This window comes from Saccopteryx bilineata, chromosome 6 (genome assembly GCF_036850765.1).
Source record: "Saccopteryx bilineata isolate mSacBil1 chromosome 6, mSacBil1_pri_phased_curated, whole genome shotgun sequence".
NCBI classification, from domain to species: domain Eukaryota; kingdom Metazoa; phylum Chordata; class Mammalia; order Chiroptera; family Emballonuridae; genus Saccopteryx; species Saccopteryx bilineata.
In genome coordinates, this window is record NC_089495.1 from 200,873,123 (window position 1) to 200,890,987 (window position 17,865).

The window sequence follows — 17,865 nt, forward strand, 5'->3', positions numbered from 1 at the left end:
TCCCCCGTCTTCTTTTGTACCCTTTGGATTATTTTTTTGACTATGTTTGTATTAATATTTTTTCTTTCCTTCTTAAGAAAAAATATAAGCTTACCTGGTTTCAAATCCTGGCTCGCTCTCTCATAGCTGGGCAATTACTTCACTCCTCTGAGCCTCTGAGTTCTGCAAAGGGAGGGATAACAATAATATCTACCTTACAAGGTTGTTGCAAAAGATTAAACAAGGCATCGCAAGTACCGGGCTCCCCACCATGTGTGGCTCCTAGGAAGTGCATGTAGTTGGTTACTCATATGGCACTATGTACGCCGAGCTGGCACTAATAGGTGCCACCGGAGAGCCTCAGACCAAGTGTTCAGGGCCCAGCGATCCCCTCTGACTGGGAGAAACCGGGAAAGGCTTCCTGGAAGAGGCAGCATTTGAAAAGGATTTCAAGGACAAGGAGTTCCACACATAGAGACCCCTGGGGATGGTGCGCCTGGAGAAGGGCCCGGAAGCAGGACCACCCTGGGTGTTCACTCAGTCACTGTGCATGACTGGCTCCTTCCACAAAGCTCAGCTGGCCGCCTCTATGTACTGGCACTGGAGGGGGAAGGCCAACAAAAGATGAAGTGGCTGGATCAGCCGAGGAAGGAATTACAGACAGGGACTGACGGGGACAATGGGGACTAAGGGCCTGACCCAGGTCCGAGTGCCCACAGAGCAGACCAGAAACAGGAGGCTCAGAGAAGGAGAAGTGCTGCCTAACGTCACACAGCAGGGTCTCCACTTCCGAGAAGAGCCTGTCTCAGCTCCGCCCTGTGCCCGTCCACAGGCCCGGAGAAGAGAAGGCCCACAGGGCCCTCCTGACGTGCACTCGGCGGAAGGTTCAGCTGCCGTCTGAACTGGGGACCCACGCACAGGATTGGCAATTGGTTCTCAGATGATGACAATGCCTAGCTGATGGGTAGAAAGAGACTCCCGTGTGCCAGGCACCGTGCTAAGAAATGCGTGACACCCATGAGCCCAGGCGAACCCGCTGCAGCCCTGTGTGGACAGCCCCACTTTGCAGGTGAGGAAACTGAGGCACAGAGAGGTCAAGCTGCTTGCTTAAAGTCAAACAGCTCATACGAGACAGCATCAGCAGGCAGGCGGACTGTCTGGGCTCGCAGCCTGGCGCCCCGGGGCCCATCCCCCCAGGGAGCCACCAGCAGGGCCTGTATCATGATGGCACCCCCTCTCTGAAGGGCCCAAGGTGGGAGCTGTTCTCGGCCAGTCCAGGAATGTCTCCTGATAACAAAGGCCCAACGGGGGTAGGAAGAGTGGGTGGCGGAGGCTGTGGCAGGAATGTGTGAGTGTGGAGGAGGGAGGGGGCAGAGTGGGGGGAGACAGACACCGCCCGCTGGCAGCCAATGTCCTGTCTCTGGAGAGAGGGGAGCGGAAAGACCCCATTGGCACCTGCTCGAGCCAGGTGGAGTGAGCATCATCGTGGCTGCGGGGCCCCTACTGTGGCCCGTGGGAAAGTTAACCAGAACCTCCTTCAGTACCATGGAGACCCCCCTAGTAACCCCCAGGCGGTTGCCAAGGCCAGTGAGCTTCCCCGGGCCAAGCCCCGAGCACACGGGCCGGCCTGGTAAACGGGCCCTCGCTGCTGCCGCTAACGTTACCGTTTCCATCGTCACTGTTCAGCTCTCCAGTTCTCGCCAGGACCCTGCGACAAGGGGACAATCAGCCCCGCCTTTCAGAGGAGGGGCAGAAAGAGGCTCGGGGAAGTCAGTTCAGGTGCCCGGGTCACCATCCAAGACAGCAAAGGGCCAGCTGAGCATCCTCCCTGCCTGGCCCCAGGCCACTGGTCCCAGCCAGCTGCCGCGGGGTGTCCCTATACCAGGGATTGCACCGGGCCCCCTGGCCAGTCCGTTTAAATGGGAGCCGGGGCAGGGACAGTGGCTGGCCCAAGGCCACACAGCCCAAGAAGGACCACTTATGGAGTGAATGTGTAACCTCCCTAAACTTGGAAGGCTGGGAGTACCCCACTGATGCCCCTCCTTCCTCAGCACAGCCCAGCCCTGTGGGGCAGGTGCCGCCAGCACCTGTGCACAGAGGAGGCTAGGGCTGGAGCGGCATGGGAGGGGCACTGTCCAACGGGCCCCGTTCACAGATGGCGGCTGCGTCCCTTTCTTGCCTCCCCCGTGACCTCCCGTCCTAGAAGGGAAGTTCCCCACAGGCAGGAATCTTCACCTGATTTCCTTTTGTTCCTTCAGACTCTCAAAAGAGTCTTATCTACTCAACTGGGGTGTTTTTCCTGTAGGTGGCTTTTTAATATACAAAGGACTCCTGCCTCGAAGTGGGAGAATATGAGTAATGACAATAATAATAATAATGATAATAATAGCTAATATTATTCTTTTACTAGCTAATGTTAACCCTGGAGCAAGCTTTGGCCATGCTCATTCCACACTGAGGACGTGGGGGCTCCAGAAAGCGGCCCCTGTCAGGAAGCAGAGAGCTAGCACGCCAATCCAGATCCACGATGCCAAAGCCCATCCCCTCTCCACTGCACCTGCAAGGAAGCATGGGAAGGGCAGCCCAGGAGGTAGGCACAGCATGTGCAAAGGCCCTGAGGTAGGAAAGTCGGATGTGCAGGGAGGTATCAACTGAGAGATCTGGACTGAGTAGGTCCCAGTCTAACTGGGTCACAGCTGATCTGTGGCACAGGCATAAGGTCTGCCAGAGGACTGTGCAGCCCCAGGTCATGCAGCGAGGTGGAGGCTGGCCCTTGAATGAAGGTGTGGGCACTGAGACTAAAGATAAGATTCTTGGAGCACCAGGCCCAAGAATGCTGAGCCAAAATGGAAGTGGATGAAGAGATGCTGGTCCCAAACTCACAAATCAAACAGGTCTCAGGGACCCAGCCAGGCACCCCCTGGCCAGACCAGATGAGGGCTGCCCACCACAGGGCTGAGTGGAAGGCTTCCGTTAGAATCACTGTGGGACTTTGAGCAAGTCACACCTCCTCTTGGGCCTCAGCATGCGCACCTGGACAGAGGCCCAGGCATGCCAAGGACTCCTTAACAGACCCCAGTATCAGGGGGTGAACCCAGGGAACACTGAAGTGACAAGTTTTGTTCTCTCGCAGCCTCTCCAAGGTCATCTCCCCCGCGGCCTCCTAGCTGCCGCACCCCCACTGGCTGCTGGCTGGAGGGCCTTCAGGGGCAGTCACCAGTGGCCCCTGCCCACAGTGCCCGTTACTTGCTGCCAGCAGCTCTGGCTGCTCCTCTGCTCCGAGAACACACAGCGCCCCTCCTCCCACCCACGCACATACAGGGACACTGGTAGGCAGGCCCCTCCACATGGTCAGCCTGAGCGCACACCCTCCCTCCACACTCAGGGCCCACAGTGGCCTGCCCTGGCTGGGTGAACTTGGGAAGGTCCCTTTATTCATCCACGTAATGGCATTTCTGGCAGAGTGTGGAAGGAGAGGGCATCTCTGAGCCTAAGGTTGGGGACAGCAGTCAGCAAGATGTGCCGAAACTCTTAAAGCTCCTCCGCCTGCTGCTCACAAGGCGGAGGCCGAGGCCAAGGACGGAGGGGGGCTTGCTGCATGCTCTCCCCTCCTTGTCCTCTGATCCTCCTTTCAACTCATAATTACCCTGGAGCCTCTAGATCAGGGGTCCCCAAACATTTTACACAGGGGGCCAGTTCACTGTCCCTCAGACGGTTGGAGGGCCACCACATACTGTGCTCCTCTCACTGACCACCAATAAAAGAGGTGCCCCTTCCAGAAGTGCGGCGGGAGCCGGATAAATGGCCTCAGGGGGCCGCATGTGGGCCCGCAGTGCCGTAGTTTGGGGACGCTAGATCTTTGCACAGGTTAATCCCTCCACTGAACCTTTGCTACTCACTTCCCCTGCCCCTGTGCCCCCCACAAAGTCCATGTACCTACTGTCTGACCTTGTCTGCCCCCAAAACTGAGAAAGATATCCCTCTTTTTCTGGGCTCACATAATCCCCATCACATGGAGACTAAGAGCTGGACTACCAAGGTCCAAATTCCAGTTCTGGCCCTTTCTAGCCGTGTGACCTAGAGAAAGTTACTCCACCTCTCTGTGCCTCCATTTCCTCACCTACAAACAGGGGTAAAGCCTGACCTGTGGTGGCGCAGTGGATAGATAGAGCATCGACCTGGAATGCTGAGGGGTCACAGTTTCGAAGCCCCGGGCTCGCCCAATTAAGACACATATGAGAAACAACTACTATGAATTGATGCTTCCCACTCCCACCCACCCCCCATCTAAAATCAGTAAATAAAATCTTTAATAAATAAATATAATAGGGATAAAAACAATAACCTATCTCGAAGGATTGTTTTGAGGATTCAATGCATTCGTATTCGTGAAATACTGATTACAGAGCCCAGACCCTAACAAATGTTCCGTAAGTGTTTGCCACTGATCCGTAATAGTGGCAACTGTTACTTGTTGAGCACCTACTGCGTGCCAGACCCTGCGCTCAGCGTCTTGCCTGGATTCTCCCCCAGCAGCCTGGGGGGAAGGGCCGGTGTTAACCTCACTGAACGGTAGAGAGGGGAGGGCATCAGCTTCACCTCAAAACACATCTGGGGGAGGAGGGGATTTCTGCTGACGTTAAAGAATTATTGCTCGTTTCTTAAAAGAAATGATGGATTATGGCTTTGAGGCATTTTTTTTCTTCTTTTTATATACTACATCCTCAGAATTTATTCTTTTGTTTATTTGGTTTATTTGTTTTGTGGGCTACTTTCTTAACATGAGTCCTTATCTTTGAGAGATACATACTGAAATATTTGTGCATGAAATAGGACACGTGGGATTTGCTTTAAAATGACAGAGGAAGGGGGATGGGACAGAACAGGTGTGGAGGGGGGCAGGACAGGCGGCGGGTTGGTGGCGTTTGGGGGTTCAGTGATGGGTTTGTGGTGGTTCATTATACTAATATGCTTCCATAATAAAGAGTTTTAAGAAGATTAAATGAAATAACATAGAAACAATGTTTGTTCCCTTCTCCATCCTACTGACTGCCCCCAGCCTGGGCAAACCACCAGCGTCCCCTCCCCTCGCTGGACGAAGGCAGGAATCCACCTGTCTGCGCCCTCACCACCACAGTCTGTTTTCCACACAGCAGACAGACGCACCGGAAGCACCCCTCTTTGGCCCCCGGAGTTAGAAGCCAACATTAGAATGGTTGAGAGGCCCTCCCTACTTGGATCTTTCTGCTCTGTTCTCCCTCCATTCTCTCATTCTCTCCCTCGCTCATTCTGTTCCCCTGGCCTCCTTGCTGTTCCTCCTATACTCCAGCACCCCCCTGCCTTAGGGTCTTGAAACTGGCTGTTCCCTCTACCTGTATTCCCTTCCCCTCGGAGGAGCAACAAGACCCCGCCTCCCCTCCGTGGATGGGGGCTCCTGGGAGAGGTCTTTCTTCCAGGGCACCCTATGTAATTACAGTCCCTGCTCCACGCCCCAGCCAGCGTACCACCCCCTTCCTTCCCGGCTTTACGTTTGACCCATGGCACTTGTCACCCTCTTACAGACCATGTGCATAGGTTCCTTGTGGGTTGTGTTTCTGTCTCCTCACCTAGAATGTCAGATCTGTAAGAACAGGGATTTTCATGTGGTTGGTTCTCTGTTGTAGCTTCAGCTCCTAGCACGTTGTCTGGCACATAGCAGTTCTCAGTAAACATTTGTGGAAAGGTAGGAAGGAGGGATAAATGAATGGGTCCTACCAGGGGCCCCGCAAGATGAAGAGGCACAGGCCTCAGCCCCGGGTCTGTCCAGCACGACCACAGCCTATGCCCCGACCACTGTATGTCCTGCCTGCCACTGCCCGGGCCGTCCAGGTGGCAGAGCCGGGCCACCCTGACATACACAGGGCAGAGTGCCAGCCCCAGACAACCCCAGGTCCCGAGCCCTGCCGGGCAGGCGCTTGGACACGGACCAGGTACCAGGGGATGTTTGCTGAATGAGCAAGGAGTGAGTGACGAGTGCGCCAGAGGCCGTTTGTGGGCCCAGGCAGCCAGAACGTGTCTGGTCCCGCGGGCATGCTGCAGACACGCTAGGGGCTGGCGGGCCTCAAACCAGCTCTGCCGGTGCGGCTGGGGCGGGGCAGGGCTCTGCAGGCTCGAGCGGGCACCAGCAGAGAGACGGAGGGGTGCTCCCGGGGGAACCCGCAGCCTGGCGAGGGCGAAGGCTGAGCAAGTGGGCAGTGGAGCGCCCACCAATTCCAGTCCTGCAGAGATGGGACTGTTCAAGCCCTGAACGCTCTTGGGCTTCTTCCTGGGCAGGAAGGGGACCGCTTTCCAGCCCGCAGTGCCCTGACCTGCACGGTGCTCGGACCCCTTCCCGCCAGGACCCAGTCACAGTCTGGACGCCTTGGAGGGAAGGGCGAGGGCCAGGAGTGGGGGGCGCTGGGCAGGACAAAGCACCAGGAGATCTGCTGTGTACCCCGCTCTGGGCCCAGTCACCGCACAGCCCCAAGCCTACGCTGTGCCCTTTTGGACTCAGTTTCCCCATGTGGGAAGCAGTGTTGGGCAGGGTTCCCGGGACCTTCAATCCCAAGGGGTTGAGTTATCCAGCAGACGTCGCTCAGCATCCAGCCCTAACCTGAAGCCCAGGTCTCGGGGTGGAAGTGGCCACAGCCCAGTCGCCCACGTGTCCGTACTCCCCACACAAACAGTAACACCTGCTGTGTACTGAGCGCTGCTGCGCGCCTGGCATCGGCTCGGTGCTTCACACGCACTGCTTCACCCGGTCCTCCCCGCAGCACTGCGAGGGAGGGGCCGCCACTCGGTTTTCTCATCTGGGAAATGGGTAGCGTCCTGCCAGTTGCATCTGAGATGTACCGTTGTTTAATTTTTTTTTAAAGACTTTATTTACTCATTTTAGAGAGAGAGAGAGAGAAGGGGAGGAGCAGGAAGCATCAACTCCATCTATGCCTTGACCAGGCAAGCCCAGCGTTTCGAACCGGCAACCTCAGTGTTCCAGGTCAATGTTCTTTCTATCCACTGTGCCACCACGGGTCAGGCCTACGATGTACCGTTGTTTAAAACAACGGGACCGGAGGACTTGGTCAAGGCCTTGGGACAAATCAGAGAAGCGGCTGGCCTCTGTGCCTGCAGACGGATTCGGGCGCAGGGGAGCGGACGTGGACGTGAAGCCCGCAGGGGCCGGCGGCAGCGCCTCAGCCTCAGCCCCGCATTCCCCACAGCCCAAGAGGAGGGTGAGTCCTCTCACCCGCCGTGTGACCCGGTCCCGGGCCCTGTCAGTCTCATCCAAACCCATCCTGAATCCACGCCCTTCCCTCCCACCGTGGCCACCTCTAGTCTCGGCCCAGCCTCCTCCTCCAGGCTGGCCAACTGGGGGCAGAGTCTTTCTGAAATGTCAATGCGAACAGTCACTCCTGCTAACACGCCTCACAGCCACTCCGCTCCAAGACTAGGAACAAAGTCCCCTCTCTCGGGGGCCGCCCCGGCCTCACAGTGGACCCGGCCAGCCTCACCCCTCCACTCGTTCTGCTCCCACACCCGCGGCTTCCCCTCCTCCCGAGAGGCCAGGGCCCTGCACTTCCTCTCCCTCCAGCACACTTCCCTAGGCACCTGCCCGCCTCACTCCCTCACTTCCTTCAGGTGCGCCACTAAAATGCCGCCCCACCTCCGCAGCGGCCTTTCCTCACCACCTGTTTAAACGGCAACACGCCCAGACAGCACCGCTCTCAAAGTCCCATTTGAAAACTTACCCACTCACAGAAGGCCCCTCGGACCTCCCCGCGCCCAAGTGAGAACCTCCGACTTCTCCCTCCTGGCGCGGACCGCAGCTGGGACAGCGTACCTCACTGTGTGGGTATGTGTGTGACCAGGGCAGGGGCCACTTCTGTCGCACTCACAGCTGGAGACTTTGTAGTGGGTGTAATGCTCAAAACAGTTCACAGTGGGGGTGCGAAGGCACCATCTGGTCAGAACGGACACTGGCCAAAAGCACAGGGCCTGGCAATGGAGTGGGGGCTTGGTATGAACGGATGAACAAACAAATGGATGGAGGGGTGGAGGGGTGGAGGGGTGGAGGGGTGGAGGGATGGATGGATAGATGGATGGATGGATGGATGGACGGGTAGATGGATGGATGGATGGACGGGTATATGGACGGATGGATGGATGGATGGACAAACAGACGGACGGACGGACAGATAAATGAACAGGGCAACACACAGCAGGCCTGAGACTTGCCAGAGATGCCCAGGGTCCTGAGAAGGTGGCCAGAGAAAGAAGCGACTTCCCAAGTTCACCAGCCAGACTCTGACCTAAGCAGCTGCAGCCGCTCCTCCTGCACAACCAACTCTCATTTCCCACCGGCTCAGTCTGAGGAAGCTCCTTCCCGGGGGAACTGGGTGAAGAGGAGGGGCAGGCAGCCCTCTAGTCCCCAAAGAGGGGGGAGCTCCTGGGCTCCATCTGTCCCACCACAAAGCAGCTTTGTCCTCAGCGCTGAGGGCCCTGGGCAGACCGGAAGCCGCCCTCAGTCGCCCAGCAAGTCCCAGAAGCCCCAGTAAGAGGGACCGACAGCTCCAAAGCCTGATTATAGAAGCTGGCACGGTGCTGGGCACTGCTGTCTAAAATCTCATTAATCCTCCCCAGGAGCCCTAGGAGGGAGGCGCTTGGTGGCCCCCACTTCTGCAGATGGGGAAACTGAAGCTCAGAAGGGCAAAGTTACTTGGCCAAGAGCTCCCAGCCAGCAAAGAACAAAGCTAGAACTTCAAGTTCAGGCCCATCTGGCCCCACAGTCTCGGCTGCTGCTCTCAACTCCTACAGTCTGGGCTACGGACCCTCTGGGTTCAAGACGCAGGCAACCATGCCTACCTAGCCCTTCACCCGAACAGGGAGACCCTTGCCCTGGTGAGGTTACCTAATAAGGAAGGCCGACTGGGCTCTGAACCTAGAGCCCTTGCCCCAAGCCCAGCCCAGCCCATGTCCCAGGCACCTTTGGAATCTGCCAGCCAGGCCCCAACAAGTCCCCATCAGTTCCTGCCAGCCAGAGAAAGGATATGCAAGCAGGCAGGCCAGGGGGAAGAGGCGCCCCCGCCCCACACCCCTGTTCCCCTTCCAATCCCAGACTTGCCATGGGCCTGGCTGACTGGCACCCACCCTCCCGCCAAGCCCATCTGCTATCAGTGCAGACACCAGGGCCACTGCACCAAAGCCACACTGGGCCCAGCGGGGCGACCACCCTGAGCCGGACACTGCCCACGGTGCTGGATAAATCAGTCCCACCCCTGGGCTCTCCTCACTGCCCCAGGACAGCATGTAGACTCCCTGGGCAGGCATGCAAGGCCCTCCACTGATTGGCACTCACCAACAGTCACCTTCAGGTCAAATCTCTGTGTTCCTCTGGGCTCCAACAAGAGGAACTGCTCCTGCCCTATCTTCAGGCCCTTGTTCAAGCTCTACCTCCCTGTCAAGAGAATCAACCCATCCTTCCAAGTAAGTCACATGTACCGCTTCTTCCAGGAAGTCTTCCCAGACCAGTCCCTACCTTCTGCCCCAAGTGGGGATTCTTGATCCCCATCTGGAACCCCAGCCTCTGTGGGCTACCTTCAGTTGACAACAGTAATTGAGCACCTGCGCCCAGTCTGATCCTTCTCTTTGTCTTCTCTTCCCGCCTTCAGTAGGAGACCTCAGCAGGAGGCCTGCCCTGCTCCCAGCAGTCCCAGGCCAAAGGTTGAGCACCCTGGCAGGGGCCTGAGACTCTCCCTGATCAACCTCGTCATCTTCTAACGACAGGACCTGCTGCACCCCACCTCCGCGGGCTCTGCCTGCACACACCAGATGGTTCCCACTCCAGATCTTTGCCCCTGCCGCCCGTTCTCCCTGGTAAGCCTTCATGCTTCCTTCCTCCTGAGCTCCCGGTCTCCCTCCAAGCCTTAGGCCAGAGATCACCTCCCCGGGGAAGCACTTCTGTCACTGTAATGGACTGCCACAGTTCCTCTGGCATCTACGTCATGGCAGGGCAACGATCAGGGTCTGTGTCTGGCTCCCCCAGCATGCAGGCTGCTCCTAGAGTGTACATTTAGGGGCCCCGAACCCAGCACAAGGACCAGTCATCACCAGCAGGTAATCGAGAGTCCGGCTGCCAACCCCCTGCCCAGAGAACCATGAGGCAGAGGCCAGGAGTGACTGCCCATGGCAGTACCGAGCCCTGTTCTATCCGCGCTGCCCACAGACATAAGGTATGGGCGGAGTGGGGGGGGGGGGCTCTCTGCAAATGGCCAACTGGTAACCAAACCCACGTTGTTTCTAAAACTAGGGCACAGGAGAGAAACGGGAACAGCAGAATTGTCCCCAAATAGAACTGTGGCTCAGCTGGTTCCAGGGCCTTCGGGAACACCTGGCAGGGGTGGGGGTGGGGAAGGCAGGTGACCGCTCCCAAGGATGGAAAGGAAATCTGAAGTTTGGAGGGCAGGGAGGTCAGCCTCGCCATTGGCACTAATACCCTGTCCACCGCCCTCAGGGTCAGTTCAAGTCCCGGAAGGTAGAAGGGGCCTCTCCCACTTCTCCCCACCTGACTCTAGGGTGCTCCCTAAACTGTACACCTCCGAGCCTTTGCTCACGGGGGTCTTCTGCCAGGAATGCTGCCATCCTTATACCCTTGACCACTGACTCGGCCCTTTCTATGAGCCAGGCACAGGCAGGCATTGAGCAAAATGAGACTCTCAAATGCTCCAAACATTCCTATGAGGAAAAACCTGCAGCACCCACCTCATAGATGAGGAAACTGAGGCTCAAAAAGAAGCTACTTGCGCAAGGTACACAGAGAAGAGGCAGGTGAACCAGATGTGTTGGGTCCTGGGTACCAGCAGCCACAGGGCACCCAGAAGGCCTGGTGGGACCTGGTTCAGCCTCCTAACCAGGCCCAGCCTTGGTGAATTGGCATAACTTGGGGAACAAAGTATATAGGTCATGGTCCCGCCCACCCAGGCAGAACAGGAGCCCATAGGTCCACCCGACCACCACCCTAGGGTGGCTACTGAGTGAGGAGCCACATTGGTACAATGTGATGAAACTGTCTCCATCATAATATGCACAGACCCATTACACAGATGAGAAAACTGAGTCCTGGAAGGGGGCAGTATCCCGATCCAGAAAGTGGATATACCCCCAGGAACCTCTGGCTATGACATCCTATTGCGGCCTGGTGGACGATATCACCTTTCTCTGAGTCTCAGTTTTCCTATCTGGAGAATGGGGTTGTCCTTGAGTTCCTCTTCAGGTTGATACAAATTACCATAAAATAACATCTAACAGTTATTGAGAGCTTACTATGTGCTGGTATTGCCAAGAAGGTCTTGCTCAATACCGTACCTTTATCACCTGATTCTTAAAGCAAGCCCAGGATACGGAGACTGCCAGCAGGCCCATTCTCCAGATAGGGAAACTGAGGCACAGAATGGTGAACTGACTCACAAAGCCACACGGCTAGTAAGTGACAGCAGTTAGAAGTAAGGAGAAGATCCTGGGGTGACTTGGGGCAAGTTCCTTTGCTTCTCTGAGCCTCAGTTTCCTCTTTGGTGAAATGGAGGCAGAAATGCTATCTCGCAGGGATGCAGTGAGGCCCAGACCGGCGTGTTCTCCGGGCCCTGAGCGAGAGCTCAGCCACGTGCTAAGGAATGACTGACTAGTGAAGGAATCCGGCTGGTCCGCGTGTCGCTCACTGTTCCTTCCGGATCGGGGCTGCACCTGATTCTGCACTCGGAAGCGGTGGGAATGGGGGTACAATCTGTCTCTTGAACTCCTACCAGGAACCCTCCTGGTCCTGCCAGCCTCCCAGGCTGTGTGACCTCAGGAAAGTCAGTTCACCTCTCGGAACTTCCAGAGCCTCCTTTTAACAGTAAGTCAAGGCTTCATGGGACTCTGAGAGATCCTGCCTGGGGAGCCAGAGGGCTCACGGGGGTGGGGTGGTAGCTTAGTGCCATCTGCCCAAGCACAGAGAGCGCCTGGCATGACCCTGACTTGGGGCCTCAGTTTCCTCATCTGCCAAATGAAGACTATGATGATGGTCCTGTGTCCCTCCCAGCCCTGCTTGGGGAGACCCAGAGGTGACTGTGGGAAGTACTCTGTGAACTGTCAGTGTGGCACCCTTCAGTGTGCTGATGCTCACCGTATTCCCATGGAAGCAGAACGAATCCTACGGCTTGCCACCTGAGGCAGAACATGCCAGAGCCGGGAGGGAGGGTGGAGAAGGAGCGGCGGGGTGCCGAGGGGGGCAGTGTGGAGGCAGGCTGGGCAGAGAGGGGGGTCAATAAGAGCCTTCTGGCGGCAGAGGCGGCTGAGCCACTAGACGGGCACTGAGAGGAAGAGCGTGGGACCCCAGAGCCAAAGGCATGGAGGCTGGACCTCCCGGGGCAAGCGGGAAGATGGCCAGTGGTTCAGAAAGGGGCCCCTGACGGGGAGAGGTGGGGGTGTAGGGCAGAGGGCAGAGCCCTGGCCAGACCAACAGCACCTTCAGGAGCCCTTGCCATGGAGCCTGGGCCCGCCCTGGCCCCTCTCTGAGCCTCGATGGAGTCTGGGCCCGCCCTGGCCTCTCTCTGAGCCTGGATGGAGTCTGGGCCCACCCTGCCCTCTCTCTGAGCCTCGATGGAGTCTGGGCCCACCCTGGCCTCTCTCTGAGCCTCGACGGTGCCTGGGCCCGCCCTGGCCTCTCTCTGAGCCTCGACGGTGCCTGGGCCCGCCCTGGCCTCTCTCTGAGCCTCGACGGTGCCTGGGCCCGCCCTGGCCTCTCTCTGAGCCTCGATGGAGCCTGGGCCCGCCCTGGCCTCTCTCTGAGCCTCGAAGGTTCCTGGGCCCACCCTGGCTTCTCTCTGAGCCTCGACGGTGCCTGGGCCCACCCTGGCCTCTCTCTGAGCCTCGATGGTGCCTGGGCCCGCCCTGGCCTCTCTCTGAGCCTCGATGGAGCCTGGGCCCGCCCTGGCCTCTCTCTGAGCCTCGATGGAGCCTGGGCCCACCCTGGCCTCTCTCTGAGCCTCGATGGTGCCTGGGCCCGCCCTGGCCTCTCTCTGAGCCTCGATGGAGCCTGGGCCCGCCCTGGCCTCTCTCTGAGCCTCGATGGAGCCTGGGCCCACCCTGGCCTCTCTCTGAGCCTCGATGGTGCCTGGGCCCGCCCTGGCCTCTCTCTGAGCCTCGATGGAGTCTGGGCCCACCCTGGCCCCTCTCTGAGCCTCGACGGAGCCTGGGCCCGCCCTGGCCTCTCTCTGAGCCTCAACTGCCTCCCAGGCCATGTGGACAAAGACACAAAGTACCCAATGCTCAATCGGTGGCCACTTTCAGAGAGAAGGATGCATTCGGGGGAGAGGGGAGGGAGGTACTGAATGCCAGGGATGAGGGCACCAGGAGGCCTTGACAAGTCACAGGTGGGCAAAGGTTGAAGCAGAAACTGGGCTCAGAGAGGCCAGAGGAAGCTGGTGGCTGCCAATCGATCCAGCCACCAACCTTGTCTGTCTCTAGTTAACCTTCAGCCCTGCCCCATAGGACAAGCCCACCATAGACAGAGGTGTCCACGCTTAGTCCTTTGGATCAGTTGGCCCGCACAGGCCCAGGATTCCCACCTTGCTAGGGAACTACCTTCATAAGCACAAGCACTCAGAACTATTAAGCACTTAGTGCGTACAGGCCGGCCCTGTATCAGAGCAGACACACCTTAGCGCATCTGATCCTCACAGCACCTCTGGTACTGGTACCGTCATCCCCATTTCACAGATGGGAAAACAAAGGCTCAGAGCAATCATTTTCCCACAATCATACACAGCCAATAAGTGGCAGGGCCAGGAATTGAGCCCAGATCCCACCGGCTCCAAAGGCCTTGCTATTTCCACCCCCTTTCCACCATACCATCCACTGAGCACCCTGATAAGCCAATCCTGAGACCTAAGGGCTCCCTGCAAGATCAGCGTACCCCAGATCCAAGGGGAGACCCATCAGCCAGAGCTGGAAGCCCAGACAATCAGGACACCTGTCCCCAGCAACACAGCCACCCTTACCTGGGGACAGATTTCAGCCACGCTGGTGCACACTCAGTGGGGATCAGGTGCCACAAATCACCCAGAAGCCGCAAGTCTGGGCTCACACTTCGCTGTGCTGGGTGAGCATGGCCCCAGCCCTTGGCCTCTCTGAGCCACTGTTTCCTCTTCTGTGTAATCGGAACAAAAGTTCTGCCCACCCCATGATGGGGCACGGGATAGAACGGGTCACCCTGCTATGACTTGGCTGGGGAGAGCACGATGTGAAAACACTGCCATCAGAATAAAAAGTCAAGGCCACAGATTTGGACAATGCAGCCCAGGAGAGAATAATCAGCCCTTGACAGGGAAGCCAAGTTTCCCGACACCACCGGACCTCAACTTCCATCCTCCGGCATTGGGAGCTTGCGCGGTCAAAGGACCCATTCCCACAGTTTCTCAACAGCCCCGGAACAGGCATCAAAGAAGAGGACTCGGCCGGGCCTACCCCCGGAGAACGCCCCAGCTAGCATCGCCACTGCGGAGTCCCCGCAAGGGAAGAGCCTCCCTGTGCAGAGGAGGAACTGAGGACCAGCGCAGGAAGGGACTTGGCCACGATCACCCAGTTCTCCTTCCCTCTGGCTTCTCACTCTACTCTGGAATTTCTCTGGGTAGTTCCAGGGGGAGGGGAGGGGCTAGGGCCCAAGTTGGAGGAAAGGCACTAGCTCCCCACGGCAAGGAAGGAAAAGATGGCAGACGGGCCTCCAGTGCTGGGATCCTCCCCAGTCCCTGACCCCTCGACTCAGCCCCACCCAGGCTGCGCTGCGGAAAGGCGCGGGCAGGCTGGATGGGGAGAGCCCTGAATCAAAAGACAAGAGATGTGCATTTTTCTCCTAGCCTGGATCGTATGTCCTGGGCCTTTCTGGCCTCGTTTCCACAAACTGTGAAGAGAAGGTCAGAACAAATCAGGGATAACAAATTCATGGCACACATAAGATGCTCCCTAATTCTCTGCCCATGGCAGACATTACTAATCTATCACAGCACTCTCTCCTACAAAGCCAAGACTGGGCCTCAGAATGCTTCTCAATATAGCAGGGGTCCCCAAACTACGGACCTGCAGTCCACATGCGGCCCCCGCAGCACTTCCGGAAGGGACACCTCTTTCACTGGTGGTCAGTGAGAGGAGCACATTGACCATCTCATTAGCCAAAAGCAGGCCCATAGTTCCCATTGAAATACTGGTCAGTTTGTTGATTTAAGTTTACTTGTTCTTTATTTTAAATATTGTATTTGTTCCCGTTTTGTTTTATTACTTTAAAATAAGATATGTGCAGTGTGCATAGGGATTTGTTCATAGTTTTTTTTTTTATAGTCCGGCCCTCCAACGGTCTGAGGGACAGTGAACTGGCCCCCTGTGTAAAAAGTTTGGGGACCCATGCAATACAGTATAGCAATCCAAGTCTGGAGAATTTGAGCCCTGGGCCATCCCAAGACTGGATAATATCTGAGCTCCTGTGAGGGAGGGAATGAGAGAAAGAAAGACATAACATTTTCTGAGTGAGTATCCAGGAGAATCAAGTCACTAGGAGAGGTTACCTGATTTAATCTTCACAAGGGAGGGGTGCAGAGGCTGTTTCAGCGAGGCTACGTGACTTGCCTTTGGACATACAGCTGGAACGGGGCCGTGAACACAGGGAAGGCACCTACTACACCACCCTACCCCCAGAACAGTGCTGCAGACCCAGCCATCGGCCACCAGGTGAGCCACTGAGCTACAGCCTCACTCCATTCTCCCCACGGCCCCGCTAGGTGCAAGCCTCGTACCCATTTTACAGGTTCAGAAACTGAGTCCCAGCAAGGGGGTGTCAGCTGCCAGAGGAAAAGGGAGTGGAGTGTGTCTGGTTCTTTCCCACCCCTATGTATCAAGTTAATGCACTAACTACTTTGTTTCAGTCCTCTTGGGACATCGTGGGATCCATGATTCCTATTATCCCACTTCACAGATGAGGAAACTGAGGCACCCCAGAGGAAGTGCCTCCCCCAGGGGCCCAAGTGGAAACCAGAACAGTTTACCATGGAGATAAGGAGGTGGGGGCCACGGAAGGGAAGCAGAGGGCTATGGGGACCCAGCAGGAGATAGCAGCATCAGGGACCACAAAGCAGGCAGGAAATGAGGCTCTAGTCAAAAGGCCCAGAGCAGGGGGGTGGAGCCCTTTGAAGTGGCTCTACAGGGACACGGAGGCGGAGGCGCTGGCAGTGCCCAGCACTGGACTAGTTGCCCAGAGCCCTACACCCTTGGTTCAGCTCTGTCACTTGGCAACTGGAAGGCCCTACTCAAGTGGCTTCTCCTCTCTGGGTCTTCACATTTACAAGGATAATGGACCAACCTCACGTAAGGCAGGCTTTCAAGAAGCTGGGATGAGCTAGACCCAGCTTCTCAGTTCAGCCTCCTAACAAAGACAGGGCAAGGCAGAGCTAATGTCGCCCAGCACGGGGTGGCGCAGGGTGCCAAAGTTCCGCCTAGACCAGCACCTTCAGACTCTGTGAGATCATCCACACAAAGCCTTCATCACACAGCCCTCGCTGAATAGCTCGGTTGGTTAAACCATCATCCCCATGCCAAAGGTTAGGGGTTCGATCCCTGGTCACGGCACATGCAGAAACAGATTATAACTCTCTCTCTCCCTTCCTCTCTCTCTAAAATCAACCAATAAATTGGAGGTGGAGGGGGGAAGCCTTCCCTACACAGCTGGCGAGGTGAGACCCACTGGGCCAACCAACCCACACAATGTAATGCCACACAAGGCAGGTCCCCTTCCCTAAGTGCCTACAGGTGCCAGCCTCTAGGCATACAACCCTCCTTTATACCTCACCTGTTAGAGATATTTATTATCCCTATTTTCAAGACAAGGAAACTAAGTCTCAGGCAGATACAGTGAATAACCCAAAGACACACAAGTGAAAATGGTCAAAACTTGAACCCAGACCTATCTGACTCCTGAGCCCTTTCCATACCTTTGGTCTCCAGCTGACACCTCCCTACTCCCACCTCACTCCTAGCCTCCAGGCTCCTGCACTGCACTTCTCCAACCCCTGGCTCTCAACCTCTCCTGCCTTCCTGCTGGTGAACTCCTATTCCACTTTCAAAGCCCAGCCTCAAATATCTCTTCCTCCTTTTGACACCTGATCTAGGCCCCCCACAGAATACTTGGGAGTCCAGCCCACAGATCTAGTTCTTGGCCAGCTGTGTACCCCTGGCCTCCAGCATAGAGCTGTTCACACAGGGGACACCAATCAACGCCCTGTGTGAAATGAAGGCCAAACTCCTCCTCAAGGCCCACGTGGCCCCACATGGGCCAGTCTTGCTGCTAACAACTTGTTTCACCTCTCACCCAATCTACTTAAGTCCCTCTGCTCCAGACCCACAGGCTTCCCCAGTGTTTCTCCACAACAACACATAGTCCTCTACCCCAGGGCCTTTGCACATGCAGTTCCCTCTGCCTCAGGGCTTTTGCACTTGTAGCTGCTGCTGCCTGGTCCTTTTCCCCTAGCTCCATCCCTGGCCAAATCCTCTGCACTTCCTTCAAGATTCCTCTGTATCCCACACCTCTTTCTCTGAGCCCTTATCACATCTGTGATTATATATTAATTTATTTGGCAACTTGTTTGCTACTTGATTCACACTCTAAGACCCAAATTTCTGGCATATCAGGGATCTGTTCACAATTCCTCAGCAAGGACCCAGCCAAGCGAACTCTTCCCTACGAGCCCAGGAGCCCTGGGAAGTATGTGAGCAGAAGGGAAGAAAGAGCACCCTGTCCTCTTCTTTGTTCCCCTCAGCACCACTTCCTGGAAGCCTCTGATGCCTGCAGGTGCC

The 17,865-nt window shown here is 56.7% G+C and overlaps 1 protein-coding gene across 4 annotated transcripts in view; it reads right to left on the bottom strand.

Annotated features, from left to right (window-relative positions):
• SRC (SRC proto-oncogene, non-receptor tyrosine kinase) overlaps nt 1-17,865 on the bottom strand; it is a 48,781-nt gene that overhangs the window by 28,564 nt on the left and 2,352 nt on the right. For 2 of the 4 annotated variants that reach the window (XM_066237779.1, XM_066237783.1), the window contains exon 2: nt 95-162. The exons of 1 other annotated variant lie outside the window; for it this stretch is intronic. The gene's annotated coding sequence lies outside the window, so the exon portion shown is untranslated. Of the gene's footprint in view, nt 1-94; nt 163-7,834; nt 7,990-8,229; nt 8,321-17,865 lie in introns of those variants that run through there. One more of the 4 variants, XM_066237780.1, reaches the window with a different exon arrangement.